Below are 12,021 nucleotides of genomic sequence, written 5' to 3' on the forward strand. Positions count from 1 at the left end.
ACAACGCATTTCGGTGGGTGTTACAAGTACTGCAAGTACTGCTTCTTTTTTGCAAAAATAAAAGCCTTTTTCACATACGAAAATGTGCTAGGAAATTTTCATATTTTATAGAAACTACAGTAGAAATAGTATAGATGTCGAGTAATTTTTATTAAAGAAAAAAGAAAGCTCATTATCTCCCTTTAAGGTGAGGGCGGCACAGCGGCGGTGGGTGGGCAGCCTGATCCCGTTGTCCTCGGTTTCGGGATCTTCCAGGAGAAAGACACCCAAATCGACGGGCTCAAGCGTGGTGGGCTATTCAGTGTCGGAGACATCGCCGGGCTCGTCTTTACACTGGGGGGCTGGGACCTGTAGGACCGTAGGCAGGTAAGCATAAAGCAACAACTTATTAACGGAAGCAATGGCTGTTAAACGGGAAATTGCCAAATGGAATGGAAGTTAAACGGTAGCCTTCTTCTCTTTTCATGACCTCCTAATTCTCAGCGACTGCTTTTTTTAGCAAAGATGGGCTCACACTAAGCAGATATTGCCGCGAAGATCTTGTTCAGTGTCCGTTACGTGCTGATCTCGCAATTTATGATAGTCACATAATCACTAAGCCCATGCTTATGCTGTTTATTAAGTCCCAGTTCGTACCTTGGTGTCTTCAGAGTCCGTTTCAGTGACGGGGTCGATACATCCGTCACAGGTGCCCGATCCGTGGCGGACGGTCCGGCAGCAGACGCCGGATCCGTGGCGGACGGTCCTGCCGCAGGCGCCAGTCTTGCGGTCTTCTTGATGTGCTAAAAGCAAAACAAAAATACAAATAGTGGCACAAATCATGGTAGATCAGAAATGAAGGGCAGGTTCAACAGATCTCCAAATAGGGAATGGCTACTGGAAACAGGAAGCAAAAGAAGGACAAAAGGTTTTGATACCAGGCTGGAGGTATTTATGCATCATACGTGGCAGTATAAATTGGAAGTCCATTACAGAGCCAACGGGATACAAAAAGGTTCCAGAAAGAAAGCCTCTAGAAGGCCATGGAATAGGACTACAACCATGACAAAATTTCAAATTACACCAACTCAATGAAGGCACGCTTGTCTGTTTGATTGAAGCGTTCATCCTCTTCTGACACAAACACCAGAATGGAAATGCACTAGTATTATTACTCTGACTGAATACAGAGAATGGCATTATTGCATAAGGTTTGGAATGCAATCTTCATACAAGTATCTTGAATGTATTGTCATAATTACAAGGCCTGTTAATGGACTGCCTATTCAGGGACCAGGCTCATCCAATTTTGACCAAGGCAAAAAAAAAAAAACCATACACTCTGTTTGGACTTTAGACAGTTACTAGTGACCTCACATGGCTTGGCTGAGTAAATGACTGACATTTTGATGAGCAATTTCGCCATACATACTTTGCCGGATAAGGAATATGCATGTCTCTGGAAAAATATGTGGTATTGAATAACAGAATGTTGCAGAAAGTGACAGTGGGCCGTGGGGTGGTGGTTAGATACAAGTAGAGGCATTACCCAAGAAGCCAACTGTATATCACTTACCAGTGATGGAACTGCTGACTTCCTCAGGTTTCCAGAAGGCTGAAAGTCGTGGACCGCAAAGTGTTGGAGCACACACGTATATTTTTGCTGTCCTCCAGTGTGACCCCCAACGCAGCCATCCAAGCAGTATGGACATGGCTGTCAACCGCAGCTGGTATCCTGTAACAGAACTCAACTGGTTAACACGCCTGGTTTGGTTCCCATTTCCATTCTGAGCCCAAAGCAAGGTCAGGAAATAGTGAAGGATATGTAGGAACACTCATCGAAAGACGTGCCATCCCAGATGGAAACAATGCTCAAATAATTACAATGCATATTATTGCTGGAATTAGGCATTTTCAATGAGCACAAACATGACTATCAAAAGCACAACATAATTATCATCATGTTTTCAGTGTTGCTCTGCAAAATGACCATCATTAATAGACTGAAGATTATTTTTTATGCAGTTTTAGCTTTGCCTAAAATGAATAAATATCTTTTGAAGGTTTTTAATAACACCAATATACAATCCAGGACAAATCTTTGTACCGCATATATTTGTCAATCAGTTTTGAGGCTCAGCAAATCATTTACCTAAATCAAACAAAACATAATCTGGTAATTGTAAGGGAGATATCGTAACGTACGTAACGTATACGAGAGCGAGCAAAGTATATTTTTTTAATCATGACCAAAACAGACATTAATTTTCTAACGAAAATACTCGTGCACGGTAGCACGTGTTTATTGATGTTTAGCACCCCTACAGCCCCCCTCCAAGTCGGAGAGTCACACCGACTTCACGAGCACATTATTTCATGTAAGGGAGATATCGTAGCGTACGTAACGTATACGAGAGCGAGCAAAGTATATTTTTTGAATCACGACCAAAACAGACACATCAATTTTCTAACGAAAATACTCGTGCACATTAGCAAGTGCTAATTGATGTTTAGCACCCCTATAGTAATCAAATCTATCCATGCCTTGAGTTGCACTAGTAAAACTATTTTTCACAAAGTTTCAATGGACGAAGATTTGTCCGGATATGTCTACTAACCGCATCAGGAGCAATGTTCGTCCGGACAAAGCTTCATCCATTGAAATTTTTCTTTAAGTTGTTTTGTTGGGGTAAATCAAGGCTAGGATAGGTTTGATTAGGTTATTTTAGGTAGGTTTAGGTTAAGTTTTGTTGATTTGTTTTGCCTCAAAACTGATTGACGAAGATTTGCGATACGAAGCTTTGTCCTGGAATCCTACTAACCTGTGCAAGGTTCGTTCCTCTGGGCCATGTTTTCCCCTTTTCTTGCGCCAATTACAAATAAAGCACTTGCTGCCGGTCATATCCCATAAATTGCAAATAATCCAAATGGCATAAGCCACAACCTCTACCTGCGCCGCTGGCGAGGGGACCGAGGAGCAGCATCTGTTTAGGATGGTTTAGGATACCGTCCAAAAAACAGAACATCTGTTTCGAGCGGGTCTGCTGCGTCGAGCTGACGCGGACGGCTCGGTCCTGGCTGAGCGTCGAACTGACGGCTCGGTCCTGGCTGAATGTTGTGGGCCGGCCATTTCGGCCGCCCTCGTCGGAGCCGGGGTCCGCGGATGGTGTTGGCGTCACAGTCGGTAGAGGAGAAGTGAGAGAGTGTATTTAGAGAACATAGGTTTTATGGTGGGTGTCGGGACGCAAGCACGTGACCGGACGGGCAGCCGGCCAGCGAGCCGGCTGTCCCGTGTCGCTATGCGCCCCAGACACCCAGACAGATACAAAAAAGGGGGGTCCGACATTTGGGGCCTCCATCGGGAGTGGGAGGCATGATTTCCTTCTCCACATATCTTTCCTCCCCCAACAAGCCGACAAGAGGAGGCGACCAATAAGCAATCACGATCCTAACTGCATAGATCCACGTATGACACCGCGCATGGAACGCCAGGTACGACTGCTACTGCTGCAGGTACGGCTGCTGCTGCAGGTACGGCTGCTACTGCAGGTACGGCTGCTGCTGCTACTGGTACTGGTACGCCTGTTGTTGCTACTACTGCTGCTGCTGTTGTCGCTGCTCTCCGGTTTGGTTGTCTCGTCATTGTAGTCGTCGCTGTTATCGTCGCCGCGATGGTGTTCCGTTGTCGATGCGTGGGACCAGACACCTCTGCTTGTTGGGTGCTGACGTCTGAGCTGGTTGTGAAGGGGCAGCGGCCATGGTGCGCCGTGACGGTGTGGCCTTTACCGTTCACGAGGCGTTGGCTGCCGCCGCACAGCACTGATACCGGAGACGTCAGCGTACCAGAACTTGGTGTTGCTAGCGAGGGTGCCGGTAGCCGTGTTGTTCATCGACAGCGGGCGGGCGACGAGTTGTGCTCAGCCATGGTGATGGCGGCTGGCACGGGCGACGACAGTGACGGACGAACGGACGGAGAACAGCGAGGCACGATGAGCAGATGAGGTAGCAGCGACGGCAGGCGGCCATGTGGGTCAGCCAGGCGTTGGCTTTGGACCTAGGCCACCTGCTGGTTGCAGTTGCAGCCGTTGCAGGCGGTGATGGCGTCCGCAGTTGCAGTGTGTGATTCGTGGATCAGATGCAGAGCGACTGAGACAGCCAGACGGGTCGGCGATGAGCGTCCGATCCCATCATGACTATCATCAGCCAGCTTTTGCAGACTGTGATGCGTATCGGCGTTTCTCCGTAGTCGATGCTCGGGGAGTCAGATAGTGGCCACTCCCAGATGGGTAACAGAAACGCAAGGCCTGTAATAGAAAAAGAACCGAATTAAAATGTGCCGAAACAATGCCCCAACATATACATCATACAAAACAGTCATTCATATTTACAGCTGTACAGTACAACATTTGTACAAAAGGCACGTAGCACTGGGCGACACAAGTGTCGTAATGCTTCCCCAGGCGTGCCACGGAACCCATGGACTTTCAAAGGCCAAAACATTTGGGTCCGTAGGACATTCGAATTTGTTTCCGTGTCCAAGTATTCAAACATGCATCCACATATACTTTTTGTTATCATGTTGTGCTATCGCTGTGCCGGTCAGTGATACATTTTCCCTGGTGTGTGATAACAATATAGTGTGATTAAACGGCAGTATGAACTTTGTGAAGGCTGAACATTCATTGGAAGACATCATGGTATAAATGACACGGAAGACATGTTTTTGACACAGCGGATAGCAAAACATTGAATGATTGTTAAAAACGGGCAGTACCGCCGGTCAGTCGATCGAGAGATCGGTTACGTCGCAAAGTGAGTAGTAAGGAAAAAAAATGGGGCTAATGAGCCAATGACTAGCAAAAGACCGGTTTTAATAGTACTGCCAAGTGACTTATTTTTAACGAATAAATTGAAGAGGCCAATGTTTTTAGTGGGTTAAAGTGTTATTGGAATATCTAACTATTGTTAGAACTTACTTGTTATTTAATAAAAAAAATATACGGTTGAAAAAAATGAAGTCCTTTTAAAGAGTGGCGTCTTCTGAACGAGTGCATCTGTGTATCACGTCATACCCGTGAAATCGTTTGGGAAGGCATGCAAACAGCAATACTTCTAATGTAGTTATATCGCTGTAAATTGTTGAATTGGCAAACTTTCTGTGGACAATTTTTTATTGCCACTTATTACTTTCGCTGGTGTAAATTGTTCAGAATGGCCAAACGTTATTGGTCAATGTTATAGAAGTCGTTTTTTGTTCACCAGATGACCAAAATTAAAGCTAATTAGTAGTTAGTTCGATAAAGTATACTGTTAATTAATTGGGAATATCGAGAAGCATGCATGTCCTTTGGGTATTATTTGACGCTGCACTCGTTCCGCCACAAGAAGCACGAACCTGAAAAAGAAACAGGGCTAATGTGTCAGTATCAAGACATTTTTGACATTGCAACATATGTAAAGGAATGAAAGATGGCAACAGGAAGCGACAACATAGGTTTTGGCAATCATACAAATGAGAATCATTCACCTCTCATACTAGCATATATATCGTGGATGCTTTATTTACAATGAATTGAGCTCAATGAAATTGCAATTAATCTCTTCCGTTTACATTGAGTAAACCTTTTGCTCAGCCTTTGGCTGGCGGTGTGCGCGAGGGACGTAATCATCAACCTTCGTTCGCATCACGTGAAATGGGATCTCTGTCACCATTATTGGCCGTACGTCGGCTATTAACATGCGCGGGAGGGACCTCGTCAACCTCATTGTAACGCAGCATGTCTTCTGCAGGCAAATAATATATTTGAGCGCTAAATGGGCGCTATGTGAGCGCTATATTCCTTCTTGACGGTCTGGGGGGCGTATGTTTTTGCGAGACCAGAGGTTATACCGCAGGTGATCAGCCTGACTAACCTCTCGGCCTGCTCGACAATTTCGCCAATCTTCCTCCAGCCGTGTAAGATCACTCTGGTCGATCCCATTCTCTTCAGAAGGAGTCACCAACGTCCCTGGCTTTGCCGGCAGTGTAACAGGTGAACGTGCACCGTTGTTGCTGCTCTGTGAGGCATTACACACGGAACGAATGGCAGATTCGTTGCTGAGAGACTGTGAGTCGACGCAGGTGTCGATTTGATCGTCTTCTTGACGATTGATGTTACAGTGCTCTGTCCAAAATCTGTGAGCACTTTGGTTTATGTGAAAACGACAGGAGTCTACATACTTTTTGAAATCGGAGTATATGTTCCTCCAGTAAAATTGAAGGCTAATTTTGGAAAGAATGTTTCTAAGTAACTTGTGTCCTGACGAAAGAGTGTCATGGACTTTCTCAAGCATCAGTTTTTTCATTGAATTTGGAACTACAAGTTGATTCATAAACTGATGAATCTTGGAATTTTGTTTGGCTACATGGTAAAGTAAGCCATCTGAACCTAAGAAAAAGTTGGAAAGAGATTCATTCAGCTTCAGATCAGGGCCTTTAGCTTTCGGTTTCACGAGGCGATCAATGATTGGCATCAAATCTGGGTCTTTTCGCTGTTCAGCTTTGATTTTCTCTTTTGTCCATCCTGTGGTTTCTGCAGACATGGCCAAGAAAGTCTGCTTTGTTTTGTGTATCTAATTCGGCACTAGACGAATGATCAGTTGTAACATTCAAAATACCTGGTAGATAAGTGACATCAAAATCATACGCTGATAGTTTTACTAACCATTTCTTTAAACGACCGCTAAGATGAGTTGACTTGAAAATACATTTTAATGGTGAATGATCTGTCATGACATGAGTGACATGACCTAAAAGATAAGATCGCAAATGATCAAAAGACCATAAAATTGCAAGGCATTTCTTTTCTGAAGTAGAATAATTTCTTTCAGCTTTGCTAAGCTGTCGACTAATAAAAGCAATTGGGTGAAATTCATCACCATATTTTTGTTCAAGTACGCCACTAATGGCGAAATCACTTGTGTGTGTAAATAGGTAGAAGTCTTTTTCGAAATTTGGAAATATTAATAAAGCGCATTTTCGTAGTGACCTTTTTATCGATGAGAATGCTTTTTCGCACTCTTTTGACCAAATAAAATCAACATTTGTCTTTGTCAAATGAATTAACGGAGCAGTAAGCTCAGCCAGTTTTGGAATGTGTCTGCGATAATAGTTCGCAAACCGAAGGAAAATACGAACATCTTTCGCTGTTTCTGGTACAGGGAAATGTTGTACCGCTTGTAATTTGGATGCATCTGGACGAATTCCATGTTTGTCAAGTGTGAAACCCAGATACTTCACCTGAGATTTCATAAATTCACACTTTTCGGGGTTGATCACAAGATGAATTTCTTCTAAACGAGAACATATATTGTCGAGTTTTTCTAAATGCTCGTCGTACGTTTTGCTAGCGATAAGAATATTGTCAACATATAAAAATGCATCTATGCCTTGAAGACTACTGAGTGCAATTTGCAAACCTCTGTTGAGAACGGAGGAACTTGAACGAAGGCCCATTGGTTTATCGTTCATATGATATTTGTCGTCATCATTTGTAAAATCCGTAGAATGACTTGAAGCTTCATTCAAAGAAATTTTGTAGAATGAACTAAGCAAATCCAAGGTAGAGAAAACTTCACAGTCAGAAAGTTGATCTTTGACCTGTGATGTAAATGAACGAGAAAACTTGTCATCCTTGATTTTGGAGTTGAGAAGTCGCAAATCTGAAACGAGGCGATATTGACCATTTGATTTCTTGATAAGAATGATTGGAGAGTTATATGGTGAGACAAGTGGTTTGATAACTTTGGCTGTTATCATGCGTTCTATATCTTCCTTAGTTATCTGCCGATGAGCAAATGGGAGACTTGTTCGTTGATCAACCGGAGTGTGTGTGAATCCATTGTGATTTTTGTAAACATCTGTCTGTTGTATGTCAGAAATATCATTTCCAAAGACATGTCTATGTTTGTCTAAGAGTTCACGGAATTTAAAACGAAAGTGTACTGGGATGTGTTTCAAATCAATGTCACTGATAGACCTGTGCCCTGACATCCTCGGGATAGAGGTCGTCGGGTTGTTTATCTCTGTTCTGCGTCCGGTGTCTGACGTAGCCAAGTCCGGCCCAGCGACCGTTTTTTGTTCTGACGAGACGCTGGCGGAATTGGGAACAGACGGCGCTGTTTGACAGGCACTGACTGACCCATGGTACTGAGCAAGGTCAGCGTTCTGTCTGGTGGGATGGGGTCGGTCTGTGACCTGACTGAAGGGGTACTTTTTGGTCGGATGGGCTTGTGCGATTCTCTGATTTTTTCTCAAAATGACTGGGTTACTTGAAGCATTAATCACGCGTACAAGCGTGCCTGAACTTTCCAAGAAATTGATAGAACGGGCAACCTGAATGTCTCGAATACTTTGATCACAATGCGTTTGAATTAGGTATGGAAATTCATTTGGTTGTAGGAAATGTGGTAATTTTACGCGTACAAATTTTTCGCTGTAACCAGAAATTTCTACTGTTTGTTTCACGAATAATGGATATGACTTTTCGTCATCAATAGTCAATGCATGTTTTTCTGCAGTTGTGAACATGTCTACCGTTTTATCAGGATAAACGATTTGATCGACAGATTTTTCATTGTCCTTTGTTGATAAAAGAAAACGTACTCTTTTACGTCTTTTGGGACTCAGACGTTTTGAGCGTCTTTCGACTACATTGGAAGAAAGAATTGGTTTTAGAAAGTTTACTGAACGACTCGATGGATTGTAAATCAATTTGTGAGCAATGATAAAATCGATTCCGAGAATTATATCGCATTTGAATGGCAAACTTTTTGCTGAAATGAAAAATTTGTGTTGAACCGTTTGACCAAGAATGCTAATGTTCAGATTGACTTCACCTACAACGTCAATAGGATTTCCAGTAACATCAAGAATAGAGACACTGGGAGGTTCGTAAGCTACTTCTAAACCAGATTTTTGCAGACATTTTTCTGAAACTAAAGAGACACTACTTCCACTATCATAAAGAGCTGAACAAGCTTGACCCGAAATTTTGACGTCACGTAAAACCGGGGGATGTGCTGAACGGTCCCTGTCATCTGAAGCGACGCTCACGCACTCATCCCCTAGTGCAGTGAGCGGAACCCGTTTGGGCTCAGAGAACGAAAGTTTCGACGCGGTGAAAAGTTCCGGTGACAGCTCGAAAATTCATGGTGATAAGAATTTGAACAGCAATGACTTCTTTCTTGACAGCAATGACGCGAAGAGTGGAGTGATTTTGAGCGAACAGGTCGATAACGGCATTTTTGCTGACGAGATTGACGATCACGTCCTCGGCTCTGAGATTTTAATTGATTTTGATTTTGTTGAACAATAAGCTCTTCTGCTACAGCTAATTCTAAATGAGCAATTCGCCTTAAAATATCTTTCATTTGGGTGTTGTACTCAATACTAAAATTCCTAGTAGCATCTTCCATGGTTAGCCTAGCAAATAATGAAAAAAAAAATCACATAGATAAACGAATGGAACTAAATATCAAATCTCAAATCTCAAATTTCAAACATTGCAAATAGCAAATAAAATTAATTTAAAAGAGAACTCACCTGAAGCCAAAAGTCCTCCACCGACAACCAACCACCACCGCTGGCACCAATTGTGGGCCGGCCATTTCGGCCGCCCTCGTCGGAGCCGGGGTCCGCGGATGGTGTTGGCGTCACAGTCGGTAGAGGAGAAGTGAGAGAGTGTATTTAGAGAACATAGGTTTTATGGTGGGTGTCGGGACGCAAGCACGTGACCGGACGGGCAGCCGGCCAGCGAGCCGGCTGTCCCGTGTCGCTATGCGCCCCAGACACCCAGACAGATACAAAAAAGGGGGGTCCGACATTTGGGGCCTCCATCGGGAGTGGGAGGCATGATTTCCTTCTCCACAATGTCGAGCTGACGCGGACGGCTCGGTCCTGGCTGAATGTCGAGCTGACGCGGACGGCTCGGTCCTGGCTGCCGGCTGGGTCCAGCGTCTGCTGCGGACTGCGACCTCTCACAAGGGGGAACAGGACGCGGGAAGGATCTGCAGGTAGCTCCAGGTTGGATGAGGTCCTGCATAATTAAGTATATTACGTATTAATTTGCGAAGGTCTTCACATATCGTCATGTTTATTCAGCTCGCTAGATCGCGAAAACTCAGCTGGATCGCAAAATCCGCCGATTCCGGCCGAACATAACCTGACATATGACGACGTAGCCATTGGCGTAAGAGCGTTTGAAAATGCAGGTTTTTTGAACGACGATAGAGATCCGACATGCATTTCAGTTCAACTGCGGCGCACAGAGTGCATTATTTGGATGTCATTGTGAATAAAACGTGGTCATTAAACCAATGAGCATCGCGGAACGCTAGGTAAATACTCATAGGCTACCAATTTGCCAATGGCAATACAGTGTAGTGTAACTTACTCCGCGCGCCGCCTGACTCTGTCCAAAAACGGTAGGTCGTACGGGTGCGGCCTCCTGGCTGTCTCCTGGCCCCCGGACCCGCTAGGGAGCTTTTGTTTCACTTTCCTCCTCTATGGCGGTGCTCAGTGTTGTGCCGCTATGTTTCCGCGGCCGAGTCCGTTTCCGCTTTATGATCGCACACACTTGGGTTTACACTTTACAGTAATGTTGTGAGGGTCCGGCACTGCCCTGTCTAGACGCATCAGACCGCTGCTGGTAACACACTGGCGACGTTACGCTGCCGGGACGGGAGGCAGAGTGTGGTGGGATATTTCATGGACTTTCAGGGCGAACTCGACGTCCTTGTTGTATGTAGGTACTGCCCTGCGAGGCCCAGATTTGGTTTTTTTTTTTGCCACATTGACTGAGAGCGATGAACGAAACAGATCTGCGTCCTCTTCATCGGGAACACCGCTTGAAATGCGTTGATTGCGGCACGCTCAGCATCAGCCATCAAAGTGCCGTGGAACGTGCACCTCGGCTGCTCCTCATTTACTTTTTCTGTCAGCACCCTGAACAAGTGGGTATATGCCCCCTCACTTTTTTCGACCTCAAGGGCGTATATCAGTGGCATAGTCTGACCAAGGACAGTGCCGTGGACGGTGAAGAGCTGTTGGAACAGCGACGGTGCGACATCAAATGTGCCGTCCGCGGCCCAGTGGGCTTGGCGAGCTAGGTGTGTTTGTAAGCGTCTATCCCCGGCCGCTGGCGTCAGAGACAAACGCCGAACTCGGAGCCAACCAAGCGTGTATCCAGCAGACAAACAAACAAACTGAAACGCCCGTTCAAGCAGGCGCAATCCAATCACATCTCGATCCTCGCCATGTCGCGGCGCACCGAATTCCCGCGCTGGACGCGACGGGGGCTCAACGGAAATTCGGCTGATCTCTCATTGGTCAGAATAAACGATTACCTGATTGGCTCTCGCGTGGCGCGCAACTACATCATTGGACAAAATCATTACAGGAAGTCTAAAACTCTTCGGATAAGAAATATGACACATAACTAAAGAAACATTGGTACCGAACAATATTGAATAATAAAATAGTCATTACAAATCAGTATCATAACTAAATAGAACTAAACACGCGACAACAAACCAAGGACATTATTGCAGCGCCGGACGAATTTAGAGTTGCGACTTTCACTTCTGGTAGGCCCAGTATCCGCTCGCATAACATGTAAGCGGAAATCCGCTTACATGTTGAGTCAAAGGCAGCGTCTCTGTCGGCTGTGTATTGGAGCCCGATCCAGTAGCAGCAACACCCGCGCGTGGCGGCTCCCCGGTCCAGAGTGACCTGCCGCCCCCGGCTGCGGTCGCGACCCAGCGCCGTCGGCCGCAGCGGCGCGCTCAGCGGGAGGCGGTCCGCAGCGACGCGTCCAGCAGCGCGCCGAGGGGAGGCAACGGGCACACTAACACTCTCTAACATACCTCCCCCCTAAATAAAACGACGCACTCCCCAAAAATACGCACCGCCCACTGCACACCGCGACGCAAGGCCCGATCATCTAAATAATAGGTACACGTCTCACCCTGCACCGCACTACACAACACAGCCTCTCTGCCAGT

At 45.5% G+C, this 12,021-nt stretch overlaps 1 protein-coding gene and 1 long non-coding RNA gene across 3 annotated transcripts in view; one reads left to right on the forward strand and one right to left on the reverse strand.

Moving 5' to 3' along the window:
- The window catches only part of LOC122364332 (protein DENND6B-like), an 86,568-nt gene that overhangs the window by 52,319 nt on the left and 22,228 nt on the right, over positions 1 to 12,021 (forward strand). The gene's annotated exons all lie outside the window — the stretch shown is intronic.
- On the reverse strand, positions 3,167 to 9,874 carry LOC122364348. Its single transcript, XR_006253542.1, has 2 exons — positions 9,563 to 9,874; positions 3,167 to 5,374 (listed from the first exon to the last, which is right to left on the reverse strand). It is a non-coding gene; the product is annotated as an uncharacterized LOC122364348 (long non-coding RNA).

Source organism: Amphibalanus amphitrite, unplaced genomic scaffold, assembly GCF_019059575.1.
Source record: "Amphibalanus amphitrite isolate SeventyFive unplaced genomic scaffold, NRLGWU_Aamphi_draft 000027F_arrow, whole genome shotgun sequence".
In the NCBI taxonomy this organism is placed as follows: domain Eukaryota; kingdom Metazoa; phylum Arthropoda; class Thecostraca; order Balanomorpha; family Balanidae; genus Amphibalanus; species Amphibalanus amphitrite.